Source organism: Uloborus diversus, chromosome 5 (assembly GCF_026930045.1).
Source record: "Uloborus diversus isolate 005 chromosome 5, Udiv.v.3.1, whole genome shotgun sequence".
NCBI lineage: Eukaryota > Metazoa > Arthropoda > Arachnida > Araneae > Uloboridae > Uloborus > Uloborus diversus.
In genome coordinates, this window is record NC_072735.1 from 146,681,016 (window position 1) to 146,703,711 (window position 22,696).

At 37.8% G+C, this 22,696-nt stretch overlaps 2 non-coding genes across 2 annotated transcripts; one reads left to right on the forward strand and one right to left on the reverse strand.

Moving 5' to 3' along the window:
* Positions 1-3,734: 3,734 nt before the first annotated feature.
* Positions 3,735-3,807, forward strand: Trnaa-agc (transfer RNA alanine (anticodon AGC)). Its single transcript has one exon. It is a non-coding gene; the product is annotated as a tRNA-Ala (tRNA).
* Positions 3,808-5,502: 1,695 nt separating this feature from the next.
* Trnay-gua (transfer RNA tyrosine (anticodon GUA)) lies at positions 5,503-5,590 on the reverse strand. Its single transcript is given in 2 exon segments — positions 5,503-5,538; positions 5,554-5,590. It is a non-coding gene; the product is annotated as a tRNA-Tyr (tRNA).
* Between the last annotated feature and the right edge of the window lie 17,106 nt (positions 5,591-22,696).

Consider the following 22,696-nt stretch of genomic DNA (forward strand, 5'->3'; position numbering starts at 1 on the left):
CTGCCTGAACTGTTTTTCCAAGAAACTTGCAATAATCTCAAATAAGTTGTTGGATAAGAGCCTAACAAATTGAATTAAGTACTTATTGTTGCCAAAACTTTCATTGTATTTTCAAAGATCATTAATACACCTTTATTTAGAGATTTAAAATAGTGACTTTCAGTATTCCAAACTGTGAAGCGAACCCCCCCCCCCCCCCAAAAAAAAAAAAAAAAAAACTAAGTGATTTTTCCTATTTTGCTCGCACACCTCTCCGGTAGATACGGCATTTAGCGTTGATGACTTTCAAGAATGCAATGCGTTAGAGCAATAAAAAATAACTTTATAATAGTTCTATAAATTCTAAATAAGCTAACATCGGAATTCTATCAAATGCATATTAACAAGAAAAATACATTTGTATATTAACATGCACAAAGATATTCAACAATACTTACATGTGACCAACGGTGCTAAATTTAAGTATCTCCATTGCATCTGGATACAAGTAATCCAATAAATAGCCTTTATTTGAAATGGATAACACGAGATCCTAAAACTATTCTCACCGCTCTAGAACACACAATATGACTAACGAATAGAATTGTTCTAAGTAGTGAGCAAAATATTAAAACCACAAGGATATTCTAATACTGACTCAGTAAAACCCATATCAAATCACCAAGACGATCAAAACACATCTGCCAGTCTAAAAATGGCGCCGACATTTTTCCAAACCTACAAAGCTCAAAAGCGTATAAACAATTTTGACATACGAGTACTATTACTCTCCAGACATGAAATAGCAAACTATCTATTTTGTCTACAGCAACGGAGTTGTTATTCTAAATATGCTTTTAATTAGCAAAATGTAACAGTGCGAATTATAAGCATTATCAAACGTGATGTTTATCATGACTTGAAGGCTAATCAGAGCGAAGTACAGCACAGCGGCAACCCTAGAGATGGAAAAATTCTGTTTTCGTTACTTCTTTTCGTGATGTTTCTGTTATTATAAGGAAACAATACGTTTTGAAGCTATTACGGAAATATTCTGTTAAAATCAGTCAGAAAACCACCTGAATTTTCAGTTTTTTTTAACAGTGTGTTTAAAAACAGAATCATTGACATACACGTGAAGAATTTTTTGCTCAGATGATGTATACCCCCCCCCCTCCCCGTGATTTCCGCATTTTTCATTCGAATAGCAACATAGATTTTTAGTGCATAAGCATTATACTTAGGCTAAACATATCAATCAGTTCGTTTTACCCGAAATGTTTTTACAAGAAACTTGCAATAATCTCAAATAAGTTGTTGGATGAGATCCTAAGGAAATAAATTAAATAATTTATATTTTTTTATTATAAATGAAATCCCGAAAGGAGTAATGAATGTTTCCAGATTTCTAAGTAGTCAAGAAAACGTATTCTTGTCAAAATTGTATTTTCAAAGATTAACAATCTGCTATGCCTTTTCGTAAAAAATATAACAGCAAGAAATACTTTTATTTTGAGATTCAAAATGTTTACTTTCAACCTGTCAAAAAAAAAAAAAAAAAAAAAAACTGAGTGATTTTTTTCTGTCTTGCTCGCATACCACGATAATCTCCAGTTGATACGAAATGTTGGCATTTAACGTTTTAATGATTTTCAAGAATACAACGCGTTAGAGCAAAAACAGTAACTTTATAATAGTTCTATAAATTCTAAATCAGCTACCATCGGAATTCTATCAAATGCATATTAACAAGAAAAATACATTTGTATATTAACATGTACAGAGATGTTCAACAATACTTACATGTGACCAGCGGTGCTAAATTTAAGTGTCTCCATTGCATCTGGATACAAGTAATCCAATAACCTTTATTTTAAACGGATAATACGAGATCCTAAAACTATTCTCACCGCTAGAACACACAATATGACTAACGAATAGAATTGTTCGAAGTATTGAGCAAAATAATACACCGCAATAATATTCTAATACTGACTCAGTAAAACCCACATCAAATCATCAGGGCGATCAAAACACATCTGCCAGTCTAAAAATGGCGTGAACATTTTTCCAAACCTACAAAGCTCAAAGGCGTATAAACAATTTCGACATAACGAGTATATTACTTTCCAGACATGAAATAGCAAGCTATCTATTTTGTCTACTGCATCCGAGTTGTTATTCTAAATATGCTTTTAATTAGCAACATGTAACAGTGCGATTAATAAGCACTATCAATAAGGGATGTTTATCATGACTTGAAGGCTAATCAGAGCAAAATACAGCACAGCGGCAACCCTAGAAATGGAAAAATTCTGTTTTCGTTCTTTACTTTCAGGATGTTTACGTTGTTGTAAGGAAAAAATACGTTTTGAAGCATTACGGAAATATTCTGTTAAAATCAGTCAGAAAACTACCTGAACTTTCAGGTTTTTTTTAACAGTGTAGAGAGTAAAGTATTGAATCATATTAAAACTGCCAATAATGAGAAAATGACATAAAATTGGAGTAAAAGGAAGTCGTGATGCACACATCAGCTCGTTTTTGATTGATTTTGATTCTATGTATTTTGTTTGTACAATATTTCCAAGTAAAGATTACAATAATTTCAGTACTTATAAGAGAAGAAATAAAATTCTCATATTGAAATATATTTTTTAAATTGTGCACTTTTCCTTTTACAAATTGCACGAGTGAGAGATCTTTCTTGACTGCAAGAAGACGAGGAGGCTAAAAACATACTTAGGTAGTAGTACCATGTGTCAAGGGCGCCCATGTGCAAAATTTTAAGGGGGAGCTCAGATATTTTCCCCATGGTTTAGTATGATATTTTCTCTATAGAAACCGATTTTTGTACAGATTAGAGTTATTAAAATTTGACATTTTTAATAACTTATTTATTAATTGTTGGAGAAGAAATGTTTTTACATTTTTGCAAAGAAAAAAAGTACTAAAAGCAAGGAAGTTCTAATTTCAAGGGGGGGGGGGGGGCTTACTTCCCCATATGGGCCTCTTTGCCATGTGTGATGAACGTTTAAATTGTCTTACACGGCTGAATTCAAGCAATGTCAGCATTACACTCTAAGGAAGTTATAAATGAAATCGAAAGAAAAACTAAAAAACTTTATTTCATTCTATAATATTTTGTAAGCCTATAGAAGCAGACTGGTGGCTATGAATGAATACACCATAATAACCATGTTTTTAGTTTTGTAAATACATGAATTAAGTGAATATATTTGACGTCGTGTTGGAATGGGATATAAGAATGGGACTTTGGATCCTGGACTCTCCCCTTACAAAATTCCTGTGTGCGCCGCAGCGGACAACACAGCTAAATCAGATAAAAACCCATGTTAAAAACAGTCAACTGGCGAAAACGAAACGGTTTTTAACTTATTAAGGAATCCGGATTCAGAACAATGTTTGGGATAGCACGGATAATGAAGCGAAATTCACGGATAATGAAGCGAAATAATTGATGAGATCAAAATATTTTGTACATTTTTATGAAAATTTAAAATTTCGAGCATGTTCCTTTTAAATAAGATTGAGAACCTTTTTTTTCCGGATCGTTAATGACGTCATTGATTGAAGTTCTTTAACCGGATTGCATGATCAGATACGACGTGTTTATTCAACCACACCCCAAAACGAAGTTCTTTTTCTTTGTTGCAAACTTTGTATTAGAGTATCAATAGAAATGGTGTCAATATTTGCTTCAATTAAAACTTCCACTTTCGTTTTCCAGCACAGGGGGCGTAGCTCAGATGGTAGAGCGCTCGCTTAGCATGCGAGAGGTACCGGGATCGATACCCGGCGCCTCCATTTTTATAATATATTCAATCAAGTCTTTGGCTCTATAAAGAAATTACTTGAGGTTCGCTGAGTTGTAAATGATCAAGAAATAGTTTCAACTAATTTAAAATTCTTTAATTTGTTTTCGGAAAATGAATTGTCTGTTCTTAAATGTCTTTTTTCTTTAAATAAACATTTTAGGTTCTTAATTTTGAAAAAAAAAAAAAAAAAAACAAAGAATTAAGTTATTATTTTATTTATTTATTTATTTGAAAAGTGTTTTTAACACCTTAAAACACTTCATTTAAAAAAAAAATAAATGCAACAACGTAAAAAAAAAAAGACTTTACGTTAAAAAAACTGCAGATACGTGTTTAGATGTTACTAGAGTTCCTTGAACGATTTGATTTTTTAAAAATTTATTTTCATTTATTTATTATCTAAACCCTCTCTTTAAACTCACAGGTGGCACTACAATTCAGTGAAACGCGAAGAAATCATTCCCATCTAGAAACATTCTCTTCTGCAATAATCGAAGCTTCGACTGTGACGTTTGTTATTGGATAAATGGCCTAGGTTTCCATGGAAACGGGTATCAGCGGCTTCTGGAGCAATTACTGAAAACGCCAATTACACCGACTGGGATGGGAAAGAAAGCTGCGAAAATTGCAAGCGTGACAGAAGATTTCAGTCTGTCTTTTCTCTGTTCGTTTGTCGAATATAATCCTTTTATCTGCCGATATAATTCCTGTTTTACGGATGACCAGTATTTATTATGATTTAGATTATACACTGTGCGGCAAAACAACAACAACAACAAAAATCTTCTCACATTATGTTTCTAACACTATTCTTGCTGATTTTTATGTTAAATTAGAAAATCGTCCGACAACGTATGAAGAGGGAAAACTGCTTCTACATTTTAACGAAGCAATTTTTTTTAATGGTATTTTCATAGTTGAAATTTTAACCCTAACTCCAGTGGATTAACCCTAAACTCCAGTAGATAGTTTCATTGTAGTGATGGGCATAATCGAGTTCTCATATCACTCGATTATCCAAGATCATTCGAGAACTCGAGTTCTCGATTATCGTATCTCGAGTTCTCGGTTATCACCTCTCGAGTTCTCGATTATCATTTTCCGAGTTCTCGAGCGATGGACTGCTCGAGTTCTCGATTATCACTTTCCGAGTACTCGAGCGATCAACGGCTCGAGTTCTCGATTGTCTCTTTCCGAGTGCTCGAGCGATCGATCAACTGCTCGAGTTCTCGCTTTGAACTTCTCTAGATGTTGAGTTCTCCAGATGTCAGTCACTCGAGCAGTGTATTTTACGATCTATTTGATAATCGAATGAACCTCTCAATATAGGTGACTTCTGACAGGGTGGCCACCTAGGAAAGGGGAGGGGGTCATGGCGCAGACTGCGCCATTGACATCGGGGGGGGGGGGTTGAGGGGTATTTTTCTCATTTTGGGGATTTTTGCGATATTGAGGGGGGGGTGCACCTTTGACCTTAGGAAGGGGCACACCTTTAAATACTTTTTTCTTGGTAAAACTGTAAAAATATTTCTTTTCCAGTCATTAATGAATAAGTTACTAAAAATGTCAAATTTCAATAACTCTATAATCTGTACTGAAATTGGTTTCTATGAGGAAAATATCTGAGCCCTTCCCCCCTTAAAATTTTATATATGGGTGCCCATGAACACATGCAAAATAAAATTCCGTCGAGCCGGAGTCGAACCAGCGACCTATGGATTTCTGCTTTGCTCAGCTACAGTCCACCGCTCTGCCAACTGAGCTATCGACGGCTACGACTCCCCCCGTTCAGTTTTTGCAACACCGCAATTTGAATACGAAGCTGACCCATTTTGGACCTCTGGTTGCTAGTGGCGCAACGGAGCACCGCAGATCGAAAATTTCGAGAATTTGAGATGCTCACTCACTTTAAGTTGCGTCTCTATACACTTTTTATTGCATTTTTTTTTGCCATGCTTTATATTTTACTAGCTGCACTTTCACGGCGATGCACGCCGATTTCGAGGAAATCCCTTGAGTTAATACAAATCGCTTTCCTAAGTTGAAAACAGTTCTTTTAGCAACAATATACAAGTTGTTAAAACAACAACTTAAAAAAAAGGTGTTGTAGTCCAAACAAAAGAACCAAGTTCTTTTGTTTGACTGTAACACCTTTTCTTGTAAGATCCAAGCGTTTTCCGTCCGAAATTTTCGACTCGTGAAAAAGGGATATTTTGTTAAAATGTTATTGTGGGGGCCTCTTCGTTGTGGAGCCCCGGGGCAGTAACCCCGCCTGTCCTCCCCTAAATCCGGCAGTGGTCCTTTATCCCCTTTCTCCAGAAAAGAGAATAAAATAAAAAAGTACATTACAATAATTACAAAATAAAATTTTTTCCTCTGTAGAGAAAAATAATTTAATCAAAATACGCGTTGAAATTAAAGCAAAATCAGGCCCGACGAGAGGCCATATCAGCCTAGTCAGAAACTAGAGACCCGGCGACACTGACGCATAAAAAAGGGTGGGGGGGGGACTCCAAATAAGAGAAAATGTAAAGATTAAGTAAAATTTACCCTTTTTGTATTTATTTGTGGCACTTAAAATTAAGTTAATGTTTTACTAGTAAGCAGTTTTGATTTTTTTCCCTCCATCCTTTTTTTTTCTTCTTTTTTCTCATTTCTCCCTCTTTTTTTCTTCTTTCCTTTTCTTTTCTTGGGGGGGGGGGGGGTCAGAGGGCCGAGCGACATAACAGACAAGGGGCCCGCCTTGACTCTCTGCGTTCCTGAGCCAAGGCGGAATGAGCTACGCTCTCCACAAAAATTTCCATTTCAGAAAAGATTCAGTCCCTACCTACAAAGTCAAGTACCTACCGGCTACATTACTACCAACTACCCACAAAGTTGGTAGTAATGTAAACGCTCAATATAACAAAACGGCTTTAAGATCAGTCGGAGAAGTCGTTTTCAAATTCGTGGTCTCTCTGAAATGCTTCCCAATAATATTATGGCTCAGTTATTAAATTGAGTTTACCCTACGATTTGATTTTGTACCGAGTTTCAAGACTGCAGGCGCTATATTGTTTTTAGGCGACGATATGAAAAAAATCAGACATGGTTGCAGCAACCAAAAATGTTTATCTTGATGAAATTCTGTTTGAAGACCCTAATCCTTTTGAACTTTTCACCTCTCTAGCACTAAATAATATTTACGATAATTATAATGCTCCCTTCCCCCTCCAAATAAAAATAATAGCTATGATAGAAAACCGGGGGGGGGGGGGGGGAAACGCGGCGGGGAGGGGGGGCACAATTTTCAAAAAGTGGTGAGTGATGGCAGAAAACAGTTTGTCGTATCGTCGCCTCAGAGCAACAGTAAGATATCTAATCCCAGGAATAACAGTAAGATATCCATCCTACTGTTGCTCTGAGGCGACGATTTTTGGATTCAGGGGGTCATCCTCATGTATATAATAGCGAATTCAAAGATCGAGTAACGCTCTGACGTCATCAACAATGAAACTCGCGCAATAGCATGACAATTTGATAATGTTTTTCGGTAATATTTGTCGTGCAGGGAAATGTTTTACTTTGACAAGGTTGACCTGGATCCGGTAACTTAACACTTTTACTGGTAATACTGATATCAGGAGAACGGAGAGACGAAAAATACAATGAACTAGTGATGGGCATAATCGAGCTCTTTGGATAATCGAGATCTTGAGAATCGAGCACTTCTGATAATCGAGCGATTGCTAATCGAGATCTTTTTAGATCGAGTACTCGAGCGATGGATAATAGAGATCTTTTGAAATCGAGTACTCAAGCAATTAAGCAGGCAGGAAGTTCTAATTTCTTAAGCAAGGAAGTTCTAATTCTACGGGGGGGGGGGGGGGCACTTGCCTTTCCTCCATGTGGGCGCCCATGGATGTGTTCTTTCATTGCATATACGTTAATTATGGAATTACTTTTTAAATGTACAGTAGGACGCAAAAATTGGAACGTAGCCCAATGCACTTTTAATTAATTTTTCTTTATGTCTAGTAAACAATGAGAGTAAATTTAGCCCAAAAAATGCAAGTACATTATATTGTAGCGTCAAGTACTGCATTGTACGTAGGGGTAATTTATAAGTAAGGTCTGCAATAGTACAAAATGGGTTTTTCTACCACACAAAATAACAAAAAAGATATAAGAATGATGAAAATTTATTACACTTGCATATTTTTAACTCATTTCTCATCATAGTCACCATTAACAGCAGCACATTTGTTCAATTGTTCTATCCGTTTTCTTCATTCTGTCCATGAAGGAAGAGTTTCGATTGACTGCGTATCCATTTGCACACGTCTGCCTGCATACTTGACCTTTTAACGTTTCCTTCAACTTTGAGAGCAACCAAAAGACAAAAAGTGTCAAATCTGGACTGTAAGGAGGTTGTGAAACCAGTGTGAATTTCAGTCTTTCCATAACGTCCTGTGTTTATGCACTAACGTGTGTTCTTCGATTTTCGTGATGCAAAAGAAAGACATTTCTATCTGGTATGGTTCTGCGCATGCGTTGCTTGAGTGACCTTAATGCAGTACCTGGCACAATTCAAGTCAGGGGGCTATGGGGGAAAAATTGAATTTTGTAATAAAATTATGAAATTTGGCACGTTCGTAGACATTGCATAAACAAACAATTTAGGAAGGGTATAGACATTCCAAAATCTCTAACTTCCCTTAAAAACCCCGCTAGCAGCCTTTTTTGGTCAAAAACCAAAAATGACGCTATGTTTGTAATTTTTTAAAATTATTATTTTTTAAATCATTGGTTGTTGTATTTTTTATCGTTTAAAGCTCCATTAACCGTCTAATTTCAAAAATAACTTCACGAAATGAGGTTTTTTAAAAACATCGATATCATTAAATTGTAAATTCGCTGAAATGAATTTTTCCTCCTATAAAAGAATTATCGGCTTCTGAATTTTAAATACATTAAATTATTAACTTTGTTTTCGAAGCTTTTTTATAATTTGCAATATCATAAATTTAAACCTAGATGAATTTTTCCCCTATGAAAAATCAATCTCACCCTCAATCGATTTCTAAAAATGGAGCTCTTTGAACGGGAAATAAGTCTCGTTATTTACATTGCCTGCTCAATGAGTAAAGTATTCCTACTGATAAGGACGACTCGAGAGAAGACGAAAAAGAGTTGAGTAGTGATGATGATGAAAATGATGAATGTCAATTTTAAGAGAAGTGCAATGGATGTCAATGTGACGTCATTATCTATGATGGTTCTTTCATCGTTCACGTAAAAGACAACCTAGAGCTATAGTGCCTAGAGCTAGGCACTATCTAGAGCGGAAATTTTTTGCGCGGAATATCTGATTTCTTTTCAGGATTTTATTGCTTACAGAAAGATTGAAAGTAAGAAGACTCAAAATCGTCTGGGACACCTCAGGGCCCGAGCCTGAAGGGGGCGCAATATTTTTAAAGCTAGGCTTGAAATATAGAGGTAAACAATATGGACGGCGGCCCGGAAAAGTCATTTGTGACGGGTCTCAAAATTTCTGCACACGCCCCTGCCTATAAGAAGCAGAATGGTGATTATAAATGAATGCACTGTAATAAGCATTTTTCTAGTTTTGTAATTACAGATTAAAATGAGATTCTATGAACTTGAATCCATTTTTCAATTATGAGAAAAGTAAAAGCGTAAATTATTTTGCTTTCTGGTTATTTATTTAAGTATATTTCATTGAATAATGCTAATTATTTATTCATTAGTTTATTTTTTACTGCTTTTCGTTCTCGTGAATCGATAAGATCAAGTCAATATGTTTGACGGCGTATTGGGGGGCGACGTATATGATATAGGAATAGGACTTTCGACCCTCGACCCTCCCCATTGCAAAATCCCTGTGTGCGCCACTGGTTCCTCTCATTCTTAGGATATGACGCGACCCGCCTTGTTTTTCCAGGGTCAACAAAAAGTGACGATATGGAAAAATGAAAAGTTATCCTGACTTTACTGATGCATTTTCATTTTTATCCGAAAAAACAAGCACGAAACTGCAGTCCTCGAATGGAATAACTGAGCTGGTGGCGTATTTTAAGTAACAATATTGTTTGCTTTATTAACACAGCACTAAACTTCTTATTGCAGTAATTAATTATTTTTCCTCTTATATCCTTTGAAAACATAGGACAAACGCCTCAAATCGTATTATGATGAGAAAAAACTTGAAATTTGTTTTGAAGCTTTTAATAATATATTTTCGTGTTCCACGAAAAAAAATGTCCTTGCTCCCCCCCCCCCCCCTCCGTCTCATTTTACAAGCGCAAAGATAACTTACAAAGCTGCTGAAAGTGGGTGAAACTTCCAAACACATTGCTTGTTTCTTTTCAAAATGTTTGAAATGCTTTATTTTGCAGATAATGCAAATCGATTTTTTTTAAAACTAATCAAGGCGCTGTATTCATCCTTATATATATGATAGCCAATGATCGAGTAACTTCCTGACATCATCAACAATGAAACTCGCACCACGGCATGTTTATTTGACAATATTTTTTTTGGCAATGTTTGACATGCAGGGGAAATGCTTTTTTTTGGGGGGGGGGGGATTGAAGAAACGAAAAAGTGGTCAACAATGAATGCTATCTACTGGAGTTTATGGTTAATTCACTAGAGTTAGTTAGGGTTAAAATGTCACCAATAATAATATCACCAAACAGGCAATGGCTCCGTTCTAGTGCAGAAGCCATTTTCACCCGTCGTATCCACACTGTTAAAAAAATTTCCTGAAAATAACGGATAAAGTACCGGCAGCAAAGTTGCCGTAAATATTACGTTTCCGTTAAATTATTTTCCGTGAATTAACAGAAGTTCCATTTCTCATTTCTCCGTTTAGTTCTGTTCTTCCATTTATAAATTTTCCGTGATTTAACGAAAATTCCATTTCTCTTCTTTCCGTTGATCTATTTTTCCGTTTTTTAAATTTTTCGTTCATCTATTTTTTCCGTTTTTAAATTTTCTGTATCTTTACAGAACTTTCGGTTCTTGATTTTTCGTTGCGCTATTTTTTCGTTTCTCATTTTTACATATTTTACTGAAATTTCACTCTCGTTTTTCTATCCTATGTTTAAAATAATATATATTATAAAAAATAGTTAACCATTCAAAAACTATTATTTTTTTAATTTGTATTTATTACTTAAATATATTTTAAGTGAAATTTTTGCTTGATAACTTACCTTTCAAGCATCTAATTTGCACCTTCAGATGAATAAAAATAATCGAAAAGTACCAGCAAGGAAATTAGTGGATTTGAATATAACACCAATTTTTGATGCTGATACTGCTCGATATTTTCTTCCACATCTCCTCGTACATATTCTGGCATGGCATGGAAAAGCATACATGAAAAATAGAATATTTTTTTTTGCAGAATGAGTCAAATAAAATACCATTAAAAACCGGTTGACTTTATCTTGGAGTAATATACCTGATGGAGGGTACCGCATACCAATTTACTGTGTTTAAAAACAGAATCATTGACATACACGTGAAGAATTTTTTGCTCAGATGATGTATACCCCCCCCCCCCCCGGTGATTTCCGCGTTAGAGCAAAAACAGTAACTTTATAATAGTTCTATAAATTCTAAATCAGCTACCATCGGAATTCTATCAAATGCACATTAACAAGAAAAATACATTTGTATATTAACATGCTCAAAGATATTCTACAATACTTACATGTGACCAGCGGTGCTAAGTTTAAGTGTCCCCATTGCGTCTGTACACAAGTAATCCAATAGCCTTTATTTTAAATGGATAACACGAGATTCTAAAACTTTCTCACCGCTAGAACACACAATATGACTAACGAACAGAATTGTTCGAAGTATTGAGCAAAATAATACACCGCAATAATATTCTAATACTGACTCAGTAAAACTCACATCAAATCACCAGGGCGATCAAAAACACAGCTGCCTGTCTGAAAATGGCGCAAACATTTTTCCAAACTTACAAAGTCCAAAGGCGTAAAAACAATTTCGACATACGAGTATATTACTTTCCAGGCATGAAATAGCAAATTATCAATTTTGTCTTCGACACCTGAGTTGTTATTCTAAATAAGCTTTTAATTAAAAAATGTAACAGTGCGATTTAATAAGCACTATCAAAAAGCGATGTTTATCATAACTTGAAGGCTAATCAGGATACTAAACAAAGTACAGCACAGCGGCAACCCTCGAAATGGAAAAATTCTGTTTTCGTTACTTCCTTTCGTGATATTTCTGTTTTTGGAAGGAAAAAAATAAGTTTTGAAGCAATACGGAAATATTCTGTTAAAATCAGTCAGAAAACTACCTGAACTTTCAGGTTTTTTTTTAACAGTGCAGACGAGCGATTTTTTAGCTGTTACAACAATGCAAACGTTTGTTTTCAGTTTCCGAAAAGTACTAGCTGTGTTTTATAATTTTTAGTTTCTAGTTTTATTCTTAATTTTGTAATACAATTTTATCAGTAAATTTCAAAACGTATTTTCGAATTGTCCAATGAAGGATTGGGGTGGGCAAGTAACAAAAAGAAAAAAGAAAGAAAAGGAAAAGAGGAAGAGGAAGATGAAGGGAAGGGAAAAGAAAAAAGAAAAAAAAGAAAAGAATAAAACCGAGAACAGACATAAGACACCAATGTAAAATTATTAAAAAAAATTTATTTTGCATTGCTCTCTCCAAATTTGCCGAATCCTCAGACAAAATTCGAATAAGGGAAACTTTCGAGAGGTAGTAGGTAGCATGACCTCCCCGTGACCTCCTCTTCATGTCCCGAACGTTTTAGAGAAGGTTCTTATCATTTATAAATTAATAATGACGGTTGAACTTCAACTGCGCAATAAAAAAAAAAAGTCAGCATCAGGGGGTGCCGCCCAGATGACTTGCCCCCCCCCCCTCACAACCCCTTTAAATACCCATTTTCTTTGGTATACCATGTTGTTGGGGATGGGAAAGAGACAAAACGGATAAAAATTAAAAGAATGCAAAAAGAAAGTTAATGAATGAAATGTAATCTCTAAACAACAAGCAATTTTCCATCACTTTTCGTGGCGCCATCTAATATGAAGTTAATCTAACTGAAATTCAAATACTCATGGTTGAGTGAGAAACTGCTGTTAGCTTCGCCTCAGGTGGCTAGCCGTCGATAGCTCAGTTGGCAGAGCGGTGGACTGTAGCTGTTGAAGCAGAAATCCATAGGTCGCTGGCTCGACGGAAATTTCCCTTTTAATTTTTTTATTCTCTTTAAACACACAAAAAAGATTTTTTTTCAAAACTCTTCTCTTGTCTATTTTTTTTCCTCTCAAATATTTTAAAAGATTTTTTAATTAGCTATCGTATCAGTTAGCTGATTTTTTTCTGTTTAATAACCAAATTATTTATTTGCAAAACACAGACTTAACATGATTTAAACAGGGCTGTGGAGTCGGAGTCGTTCGAAAACCCTCCGACTCCGACTGCGGGTTTCTTTTTTTCTTAAATTTTCAACAACTCTCCTTACATTTTTTTTAAAAAATTGACTACCAGTTAATTTGATTACATGAAAAAATACCTACTAATAAGAAAATAACTCATTCTGACTACCAACTGGTTTGATTGTTTGTCGAACTTTCTGTAACAGCTACCCTACGCCGTCTCTTAGTTTGCTTATATTCTAACTTTATTTAACTGATAGCAACTGTCAGCAAACAGTTTTGCTGACTAACATTTTCTAAATAATCACTTTCAAATAATAATAATAATAATTTTTTTTACCCCGATCTCTGTTATAAAATAGTAAAACGAATGTGTTTATCGCTTGAGCAAGTTGGGAAACTTCTCAGGGTGCTTGGTAAATTCAAAAGAGTGTTGGCACGAAAGCGCAAATCCAAAAGATCCGATAAAATATAAATATTTTTTTAATTCTAAAAACTTTATCTAAGAAAGCTTGGTTAACACTGAAAAGTACAAAATAAAATTAGTACATGATTTATTGGTTACAACACTCAATAATTGTAGTTGATCCTAAAATCTTCATATTAAGGTTAATTCTGAAGCTGCCAATGAAAAAATTAAAATTAAAAATTGAGCCAAGAAATATAGGTATAGTTAAAGCTATTCGTACAAAGCTGTATACCGCCGCATTTTGTGTAGAATTTTTTCTCTCACTCTTCTCTGTGCTTTCAAAAATTGAAAGCACAGGATTTGATCAGTTTATTTGTTAAGCATTAAAGGGGAGCAAATTAATCTTTTTCATTTTTTAAAAAAATGGAACTTTTTAGTAATCTCAATTTGGAAATTGCACTTATTGGATAATTTGATTTCCAAATTGAATTGCTAACGTTGTATGCACATTAAGTTTACAATAAAATACAAGGCGAAAATTTCATAAAAAGGAAATAATATTTCAATCTCTGTTTAGGGGTTTCCCCCCTTCCCATAGGGGGGGGGGTGATTTGAAAAATAAATTAAAAAGAATATATAAAAGCCGGAGTCGGACGTTTCAAAATCCTGGAGTCGGAGTCGACCATTTTCCTTCCGACTCCGACTCCGCAGCCCTGGATTTAAAGACGTCACGGGAAAAATAGTTTCATTCACGAATTGTTGTTTTCTGAATATCTATCCACATTACGGCTTTTACTAATTTTCTTATGTATAATCCCCTTTTAATATGGATTTTACTTCATATCCGGTCCTAGAATAGGGTCTGTCCATAAAATGATGTCACACATTTTTTCAACTGTTTTGCCAGCCCCCTTGGCACAAAGTGTCACACTTCCACTCCCCCCCCCCGTCACATGCCACGCTATACATATTCTTACAAAAAATGAATGCTGTCAAGCTTACTATCACCTCCTCCCACCCCCTTGTCACAATTTCACGAACCCCTTCCCCCCTCAACGTGACATCATTTGTGGACAGCCCCTTATGGGAAATTTTGGCCCGTCATCGGACACTAAAATATTTAATCTAGCTTTTTATCACTAGCACCTTTAGTAATAGCTTCTCTTATATCTATGAATGTAATGGAACATTTCTATTCAATTTTAACTCCCTTCCTGTACTCGAATTCTTAAAAAAAATGGCGCGACTTCATACCTGGTGAATTTAGTATTCCATTATCAGATTAATTAAGTATCACATAACATTTTTTTTCTTCCAATTTTAAACAAAATTTTCACACAAATCTTCTAATATGTGGGTGAAAAGAAATACTAGTTCAAATTAACACTATGCATTTACAAAAAGCCCTGATTTTTCTGCATGAGATGAAGTTAGAGCACCCCCGTGTTCGTCATTTTAAGTTGTTTGCATATCCCAAAACGAGGCATAACTTGATTTACTGGCCAAAAATGTTATCTTTTGTTAATGGCTCTGTCCATCCAAAATAATTGTCGGAGCGTCTCAATTTTAGTCTCACTGAAAAGTCCGTGAAAAAACACTCTGCGAAGGTTTTTTTCCTTTCGTTTCGAAAACTCAAAAAGTGCCTGAATTCCTTGGAAAAAAGTGACAAGCATTTTTAAGTAAGGGAAAATCAGTTTTAAATTGGATATTTGTCGTCTGCTTAAGGTAATAAGAGCGAAAAATATCATTGAAAAGAAACAGCTGAATAAATGTCTGTCGCAATTTTTTGCTTGAGAGCGAACAAATAAAACTTTTACTTTTGCCTTGAGGATTTTCCTGTAACGTCCTGTAACGGGGGAATTAAAAAATTTCCCTTTCTGATTTTTTTTCCTCTCGCAGAAGATAGTCTAGGATTTTCGTTGTATGAGAGGAGACTGTTACAGTTGCTTTAACCAAATCGGTATTTATAGATTTGCCGGGTTAAAAAAAAAAGAATGTTGATGTTGTTTAAAAATTTTTTCTTATTCTGAAAGGGGTTTTTGGAGCTATTTTCCTTATCCGTATAATAATTTTTAATGTACGCTCCGCGTTGGCAGCAGGACCGAATCTACGTACGTACCCACAGTTGGGGGGGGGGGGGGACCAGAATGTACTAAAAGGACCCATGGCTTTCAGTGGCGTAGAAATCCAGTTGGCAGTTAGAGACTGCTGATTTTTTGAGGGGGTCCAAAATTTATAGATCCGGGCTTGATTTTGCGGGAAAGGAAGGAATTATATACCACACGCTTCAATTTTTTTATGTGAATTCAGTGCCACCAATGGTAACTTTATCCGCATTACCGCTACTCATCATCGAAAACAGAAAAGTACTGTTTGTACTAAACTTGCTAAAAATTTCGTAAAGCAGCATTTTGTCGAAACTGCTCAAGAAATTGTCCAAATATTTTCACATTGGAAATAATTCACTTCGCTCACAGAATCACAATATACTGTTACAAATTCTGTAAATAGTAATTATTGTAGGAACGTAACCTGTAAATAGTTTCCCGTAATGAATATACAACCCCTTTTTCATTCGGCTAAAGTATACGACCCCTATTTTCTTTCTTTTCATTGATAACGGTCTACTACTTTACAGAAGCGTGTGGAATATTTGAGAAATTTCTTTTCGGTGTATTTAAGCCGTTAGCGATGGATAAACAGTTGAGTTTCGATTGAGATTTCGAACTGAGTGCATTTTTGCTCTGTTTATTGCGAGGCATTTCGCTGTGTTGTTTTCGTATTTGGAAGTAAATACGTGTGTAAACGTTGAGTTTACGGTGTTGTGTGATAATTGCTTAATTGCTGATGAATAATTTAGCAGTTGTTGAAGATCTTTCCTGTACATAGTGTAAATAAATTTCCTGTGTTTTTATCAAGAACTGTGTCTTCATTTCAAGAAAGTGGAAGTCGCACCGAATCCGTTACAATTTGGCGCCCAACGTGGGGCTTCTTCTGGACTTTCTTGGAGTAAGTGACTTTGGACATTTTTTCATAAAGACTTTTTTTTGAATTAGGACTTTATTTTTATGGTGATTACTCGCGCAATGGATGACCAATTAAAACAACTTCTTGACGCAATCACCTCTGTGAAGAGTGATATGGCGGCTAATCAAGAACAATTAAAAAATGATATGGCGGCTAATCAAGAACAATTAAAAAATGATATGGCGGCTAATCAAGAACAATTAAAAAATGATCTGACTGCAAGTATGTTGGCAAATCAAGACCAGTTAAAAAGCGATTTAACGGTGCTGAAAAAGGACTTAACGTCTAACCAAGAAGAAATTAAAAACGACCTTATTTCGGTAAAGACTGTGATGGAAAATAAATTTAATGACATAGAGCATCGAGTTGATGCTATTGAAGAAACATTTAATACCGTTGAAAGCCGATTCAATGCTGTAGAAAATAAATTTGAAGATGAAGATAGAAGATTTCATCTACTAAAAGAAGAGATCTTTAAGGACGTGGAAAGGAGATTGGCGACCGCGGAAAGCAGCTCTGTACAGTTTGGCGCTCCCACATCGGTTGCTCGACCGTCCATTAAACTTGCCACATTTGATGGGAAAACTTCGTGGCAGGTTTACAAAACTCAATTCATGATAGTGGCGGAAGCGAACGGATGGGACTCTGCTACCAAGGCCTGTCATCTTGCAGCATCCCTGAGAGGTGACGCAGCGGACATTCTCCAGACCCTTCCGGACAGCCAGCGCCTGGATTTCGCCGCCCTCACAGCTGCGTTGTAGCTTCGCTTCGGTGAGAAGTGCCAGAAAGATTTCAGCCGACTCCAGTTGAAGTCCCGTTTCCAGAAAACTGGGGAAACCCTGCAAGAGCTTGCGGCGGACATCGAGAGACTGTCTCATCTTGCTTTTTACGACTGCCCTGCGGATGTTCGAGACAACCTGGCACTCAACTACTACATCGACGGGGTTCGAGATCCGGAAATCCAGAAAGCTCTACGGATGGCGGATGTCAAAGACCTGAATTCTGCCGTTGTGTATGCGATGAGATACGAGGCCGCCCAAGAAGCAACCCGTGTGGATCGCCATCTAATCCGGACTCAGGAAGCTGATGAGTCTGATTCCAGGTCGTCCCACCTCGCTGAACTTGAGAGACAACTCGGTGACTTGGCAAGACATCTGAGCAGCATAACAGCCCAAAAGAAACAAGAGCAGAAGTGCTGGAAATGCGGTAGTGAAGGACACCTGCGAAGGAGTTGTCCGGCTCGCCAAGCTACGCGAGGGAAGGAAATCACCACCACTAGAGCTCTGCAGATTTCCTCTTCTAGTAGTGGCAGTGATGGACTCTTCATTTACGCACATGTAAATGGGAACCCCTGCAGACTGATTGTCGACACTGGAGCCAATGTGACAATCATTAGGACAGATGTGGCTCGTGAATTTGGATTGAAACTGCTGTGGACATCGCCACGCGTAAGTCTCCAGACTGTGACAGGTGACAAGATCGAGATTGACGGTAAAGTGGACTTGGAAATAGTGTTTGGGAATGCCACCTACCATCATACGGCATTCGTCGCTAATATCACGGACCCCTTCATTCTCGGATTGGACTTTTTGAAGAAATATGACTTCACTCTCAACTTCAAGACTAATGAGCTGCACTCGATGAGAGAGGACATAGCCGTTTTCCCTGCAGAAAGTGATGTAAAATCCGCTCATCAAATAATAGCTCAAACAGATTTATCGATTCCCTCAAGGTCAGAATCATTAATACCTGGCTCCCTTGAAGAAAGCAATAGTTTTCGATTTGGACTCATTGAATACCCTAACCTAAGCAATAGCCTAAAAGGAGTACTGGTAGCATCTACGCTTGTGGACCTTTCTAAGGATGTAATTCCTGTGAGAGTCGCCAACGTGAGTGAAAGGCCAAGGAATATCCGAAAAGGTGAAGTGTTGGCAACTTGTACTCCAGTAAACTGCATCATTAGAAGAATCAATTCCCCTGAGACTGTGTCTTCTGAGTCCTTGACCTCGAAGTTAATTGGGAGTGCACCCTTATCGAAGGATCAAAGAACTGCTGCGGAACAATTGGTGGACGACTTCAAGCATCTGTTTTCATCTACATCGGAGGATGTTGGCCGTACGAATTTAACGCAGCATAGGATTTACACTGGAGAACACCCCCCTATTAAACAGCATCCAAGACGACTACCGTTCGCTAAGAAGGAAGAGGTTGAAACCCTTCTGAAAGAGATGAAGGAGAATGATGTAATCGAACCGTCATCCTGTCCTTGGGCCTCTCCCATCGTCTTGGTCCGAAAGAAAGATGGCTCCACCAGATTTTGTGTCGATTACAGACGACTGAATGAAATCACCAAGAAAGACAGTTACCCTCTTCCACGGATAGACGACACCTTGGACACTCTTTCCGGACACAAGTGGTTTTCGACCCTGGACTTGAAGAGCGGCTACTGGCAGGTTGAGATACACCCTGAGGACCGAGAGAAGACAGCGTTTACAACTGGACAAGGCTTATGGCAGTTTAAAGTGATGCCCTTCGGCCTCTGCAATGCAACAGCTACGTTCGAGCGTCTTATGGAGACAGTGTTAAGAGGACTCTCTTACGAATCCTGTCTGGTCTACTTAGACGATATCATCATCGTGGGACGCAGCTTCGAAGAACATCTGGCAAATCTTAGGAAGGTGCTGCAAAAGCTTAAGGAAGCCAATCTGAAGTTAAGCCCGTCCAAATGTAACTTGTTCCGCCGGGAAGTGAACTACCTTGGTCACATCATCTCTTCTGAGGGCGTACAAACCGATCCAGAGAAGGTATCTGCGGTCAGGAGTTGGAGTCGTCCCGAAAACATCCATCAGTTGCGAAGTTTCCTGGGGCTCTGCACGTACTACAGGAAGTTTGTGAAGGGTTTTTCCAACATTGCACGACCTTTGCATAAGCTGACGGAGAGCAAGCAAAAGTTTGAATGGTCCAAAGAATGCGAAGATGCATTTCTACGACTGAAGGAGGCTTTAACATCAACGCCTATCCTCGCCTATCCTCAGCCTGAAAAATCCTTCATCCTGGACACTGATGCGAGCAACGAGGGAATTGGAGCTGTTTTATCCCAAGAAATTGACGGAAATGAACATGTCATCGCTTACTGGAGCAAATGCTTATCAAAGTCGGAGCGAAATTACTGCGTCACCAGAAAGGAGTTACTGGCCATAGTGAAAGCTGTAGAACACTTCCATCATTACCTCTACGGCCGAAAATTTCTGCTTCGGACAGATCATGCCTCGTTAACTTGGCTTTTGAACTTCAAGAATCCAGAAGGCCAGATAGCCAGATGGATACAGCGGCTCCAGGAATATGACATGGAGATCAAGCATCGAAAAGGGTTATCTCACGGTAATGCTGACGCTTTATCAAGGAGACCCTGTCCTGAGAACTGCCACTATTGTTCCCGAATCGAGAAACAGTATGGAACGACTAGCCCTACCGCCTATCAGGTGACAGTGACTCCAACATCATCAGAACCTGATCCATGGAGTGATGACCAAGTTCGAAAAGATCAACTTGAAGACCCCGACATAAAACCAATTTTAGAGTTCATGGAAAGTGACAGTCGACGCCCTAGCTGGCAGGACGTTTCCATCTTCAGTCCTGCAACAAAAAGATACTGGGCTTTATGGAACTCACTCCATTTACGGAACGGCGTGCTACACCGGAAATGGGAACCTGACGACGGCAAGACATCTAGGTGGCAGTTACTACTTCCCCGATCAAGGATTTCAGATGTTCTGAAAGAAATACATAGTAGTGCGACTGGAGGACATTTTGGTGTCTTGAAAACCCTCAATAAAGTTCGGGAGCGCTTCTTCTGGAGTAAGGCGAAGGATGACGTGGAGAAGTGGTGCCATTCTTGTGACGCCTGTGCTGCTCGTAAAGGACCGAAGAAGAGAAGCAGAGGGAAGCTACATCTGTACAACGTTGGAGCTCCTTTCGAACGAATTGGGATCGACATCCTGGGTCCTCTACCAAAAACTGCTGATGGGAACAAATACATTCTCGTTTCCATCGACTACTTCACCAAATGGCCGGAAGCATATCCCATTCCAGATCAAGAGGCTACCACCGTAGCAGAGACTCTAGTCCAACATTGGATCTCGAGATATGGAACACCTTTGCAGATTCATTCCGATCAAGGGAGGAATTTCATCTCTGCTGTGTTTAAGGGCCTATGTCAAATTTTCGGAATTGAGAAAACTAGGACAACACCACTACACCCACAATCGGACGGCATGGTGGAGAGATTTAACCGCACAATCCTAAATAATCTCTCGCTTATGGTCTCCAGAAATCAACAGGATTGGGACAAGAAGCTACCTTTGTTCCTGCTGGCCTACCGCAGTGCTGTCCACGAGACTACCGGATATGCCCCATCTCAGATGCTCTTCGGACGAGAGCTTCGGCTACCTTGTGATCTCGTCTTCGGTCGTCCTCCGGATGCGCCTGCATTGCCTGAGGAGTACATCCAGGATCTCCAGGCCCGGTTGGAAGACGTTCTTAACTTCGCACGAGAGCGAATCAACATCGCGGCGGAGAAGATGAAGACCCGATACGACACAAGGTCTACTGGACATGAATTCAACGAAGGCGACAAGGTTTGGTTATGGAATCCCATCCGACGGAAAGGTCTTTCACCCAAATTACAGTCGCATTGGGATGGACCCTACAAAGTCGTTAACCGACTAAATGACGTCGTAGTGAGGATCCAAAAATCACCTAATGCAAAACCTAGGGTTGTACATTATGATCGGTTAGCCCCATACTATGGCCATAGTTCATAAGTATTACGTAAACAACCATGGTTGATAACATAAAAGTTGTAGATAATTTTTGCTTTTAATGTTTAGTAATATTTCTTGTTATTATTGCGTTTTCTGTATCTGATAGTTATTAATTAATGTGTATATTTGTAAACTTGTGATAGAAGTTTGGCACCCTTTCTGGGGATTGTACTGCCCGGGACGTGCAGTCCTTAGGAAGGGGGCAATGTTACAAATTCTGTAAATAGTAATTATTGTAGGAACGTAACCTGTAAATAGTTTCCCGTAATGAATATACAACCCCTTTTTCATTCGGCTAAAGTATACGACCCCTATTTTCTTTCTTTTCATTGATAACGGTCTACTACTTTACAGAAGCGTGTGGAATATTTGAGAAATTTCTTTTCGGTGTATTTAAGCCGTTAGCGATGGATAAACAGTTGAGTTTCGATTGAGATTTCGAACTGAGTGCATTTTTGCTCTGTTTATTGCGAGGCATTTCGCTGTGTTGTTTTCGTATTTGGAAGTAAATACGTGTGTAAACGTTGAGTTTACGGTGTTGTGTGATAATTGCTTAATTGCTGATGAATAATTTAGTAGTTGTTGAAGATCTTTCCTGTACATAGTGTAAATAAATTTCCTGTGTTTTTATCAAGAACTGTGTCTTCATTTCAAGAAAGTGGAAGTCGCACCGAATCCGTTACAATACAGTCGAATCTCGAAGGAAGTTTAAAACGCCAATATCCCTTTATCTCAAAGCTTCCATCGGGTCCCAAACTCTCGAGACTGCTGTGGAAACTTCCCATAACTCGAACTATCAATAACTCGAACATTTAAGCCTGTCCTTTGGGACATCGAGTTATCGAGAGTCAACTGATACATTTAAAATTGTGTAGAGATATGGTATGCGAGGTGTTGTGTTTTAGCTATTGATTAAAAAAATTAGCCATTTAGGGGCCCCTAAAAAGTGGGAGCCCTAGACCATGACCTAGTTGGCCTATTCAGTAATCAGGCCCTGGGCATCTGCTCTGCGTGCCCCTGCGGTAACAGGCTCTGTTCGCTCAATTAAGAGCACCTTCTCCACTCTTCGCATCATCGAAATCAGAAAAAACTGCCGATCATTTTTCGTGGTGTCATCTAGTGGGCATTCTTTGTACTATCCTTACAGTTTTAATATAGGTATATCGATTTCGAATT